Source organism: Rhinolophus hipposideros, assembly GCF_964194185.1.
Source record: "Rhinolophus hipposideros genome assembly, chromosome: 21".
Lineage (NCBI taxonomy): Eukaryota > Metazoa > Chordata > Mammalia > Chiroptera > Rhinolophidae > Rhinolophus > Rhinolophus hipposideros.
In genome coordinates, this window is record NC_138067.1 from 40,267,681 (window position 1) to 40,270,783 (window position 3,103).

The window sequence follows — 3,103 nt, forward strand, 5'->3', positions numbered from 1 at the left end:
GGGCTGGATTTTGCCTATGGACTGTAGTTTGCCAACCCCTTGCTGTAGATGAGTGGGGAAAGGAAAGGCTAATCTACGAGTCAGCTGAGATGGAAAAAAAATTAAATGGGACCCTGCGGTAGGCAGAATAATAGTCTCCCAAAGATGTCCAAACCCTAATCCCCCGAACCAGGTGTTAGTTTACATCTGGCAGAAAGGACTTTGCAGATGTGATTAAGGATCTAATCTTGAGATGGGGAGATTATCCTGATTCCAGTGGGCCCGATGTAGTCACAAGAGTTCTTATATGGGAGAGGGAAACAGAAGAGTCTGAGATGTGCCAATGGAAGCAGAGACCGGAATGACGTGGGGCCATGAGTCAAGGAATTCAGCAGCCTCTAGAGGCTAGAAAAGCAAGGAATTGATTCTCCTTTAGAGCCTCCAGAAGGAACCCACGCCTGCCACCATGATTTTCGCTCACTGAGGCTGAGTTTTGGACTGCTAACCTCTCTATAAGAGAATGTGGTAATGTGTTACAGCAGCATTCGGAAACTAATGCACATCCCTACCTCACACCATACACAAGTTTCTAGAGATTAAAGATCTAAATTTGAAACACAAAACTCACTTAGATGGAAATAAAGGAGTATTATCTGAGTAACCTCAGAGGTAGAGAATCTTTAAAACACAAAAAGTGCCAATTATAGAGGAAAAGACTGGTAAGTTTGACTGTTAGCATTGTGATACAATATAAGAGTGTATACCTAGCACATACTATTATACAGAGGTTAGGAAAGGAATGAAGTAATGAGCTGAGGTCAGAAGGGTATGGCGGATGGACTGAGAGATGGTGCGTGGAGTCTCTAGCGTAAGGGCTGGAACCCAGCAGGCAAATGGAAACGAGCGTGCTGCTGCCTGAAGGCCACACGGCAAGGCCTTGAGAGAGGATGCAAGTCCTTCCACACCTGGCAGCACAATTATACCCACGTTTACATACAGAGCTGCCCGGGGGAGATTTCCTCCAAAGCAACCATACTGCCTTTCAAGCTTCAAGGGCACAAACTCATCTGAGAGATGTTGATCTGGTCCAACTTTACCTTGTACAGATGGAGAAACTGAGGCCATGAGATGGGATTGGCCTACAGCCAAACAATAGGGTGATGCTGAGTCAGGGTGGATCCTGGGTCTCTGGACTCCCTGACGCCCTGCTGCTCCTCATACATGTCCTGCCCAAGGGCCTTGGCACTTGCTTTTCCTCTGCCTGGACCGGTTTCCTGAGACACTCCCTTCTCCCAAGTCCCTGCAGGGGTAAGTCCTCTGAGATGCCTTCCCCTGTGACCCGATCTAAAGTATCCCCAGCCTGCCTTTACTCTCATCACTGTAACACGGCCCTGCTTCATCTGCTCTCACAGCATTGATCACTGCCCAGCGCTGCAACGCACCCTCCCCAGCAGAATGTCAGCCCCATGGGAGCATGGACAGCTGTCTGCTTTCACACTGCAGCCCGTGTCTCTCATGGAGGGTGTGGTAGGCAGAACAACAGCCTCCCACAGATGCCCACATCCCCAGAACCTATGAATAGGCTATGTGGCAAAGAATTAAGGTAGCAGAAGGAATTAAGGTTGCTAATTAGCTGACTTTATAACAGGGAGATTATCTCAGATAATCCAGGTGCTCCATGTAATCACGAGTCTTTAAGCTCGGAAGGAGACAGAAGACTCAGTCAGTGATGAACTGTGAGACTCGCCTGGCCTTTGCTGCCTTTGACTACAGAAGGGGAATGGAAAGTGGGCAGGTGCTGGAAGCTGGAAAAGCCAAGAGAGCAGATTCTCCCCAACAGCCATCAAAAGACACTCAGGCCCGCCTACCACGTGACTTCTGGCCCAGTGAGACCCAATTCTGATTTCAGACCTCCAAACCTCGATTATACACTTAAGACACTAAGTTTGTGGTCATTTGTTACAGCATTGATAGGAAACGAATACAGTGAGAGATCAGTACGTGTGTGAATGAATGAATGCAGTCTAATACCACCTTCAAAGAAAGGTCGAGAAAGGGAAAGGATTGAGATTAGTGGCCCTTGGTTAGCTAAAGAGGCAAAAGTTGGAAAGAAAAGGTTACCGAAAGGGCAGATCCCAAACCCAAAGGGCAGGTCTGCCCTTTGTGCTGCTCAAACCCATTCCTAACTCCCCCAGTCTCGGAAGAAGTGCAAGGTTCTGGGCCTGGCATTGACAGCCCTTCAGGACAGCCCTGTCCTTCTGCTTTCTAGTGATGGAAATAGTCTGTGCTGTCCAGTACAGTGGCCGCTGAGCACTTGAAATGTGGCCTGTGTGACTGAGGAAGTGAATTCTTCCTTTCATTTCATTGTAGTTCATTTAAATAGCCACCCATGTCCGTGGCTACCAGCTGCAAGGACTATGCCCACCTTTCCAGCCAGATCTGCCCCTCAAGCCTCTTCACCAAAGGTGACAATGCTCTTTCAATTGCTCCCAGGCATGAGGCTAGTTCCCATTTCCCGACCTTTGAACCAGGCCATGGACTCCTGCCTAAACTGCCATCCCATCTTCTGCGGATTCTCTAACAGCCAGCTCAGCTCCTACCTTAAATGAGGTAGAGCCTTGAAGGGGTTCAGGATTTGGGTGGGTTGATTAAAATGTTCCTTACCCCCATTCTACCTCCCAAATGAGGTGAGGTAAAACCGTGCTGGTGATAGTTACAGAGCTACTTCTGAAAGCTCTGAAGGGAGACATCCGTGGCCAGGGGGGCTGAGACTTTAAGAGAGAGGCACACCTCATACACACCCAGGCCTCCAGCCCAGAACCCACAGAGGGAGGACCAAGACCTGAGACGGGCTCAGAGGGTCAGAACCGGCTGAGTGTCAGATTCCTAATTCCCTGCCAGCTGCTACCATAGGGCTGAAAGGCCAGGCAGGAGTGACAGAGCTTCTTCCCTACCAGACCCCTGATAAGACAGCCCCAATAAAGAGCCCCTCATTCTTTCCAGGCCAGGAGTCTTCAGGCAGCCCAGAGACCTGGCCCTCAGAGGGGAAGCAAAAACTAAACACGAGACAGAAAGATGGAGCCTCTGGGAGATTCTGGGAGACTCCCAAGTGAGGGGCAGCAGC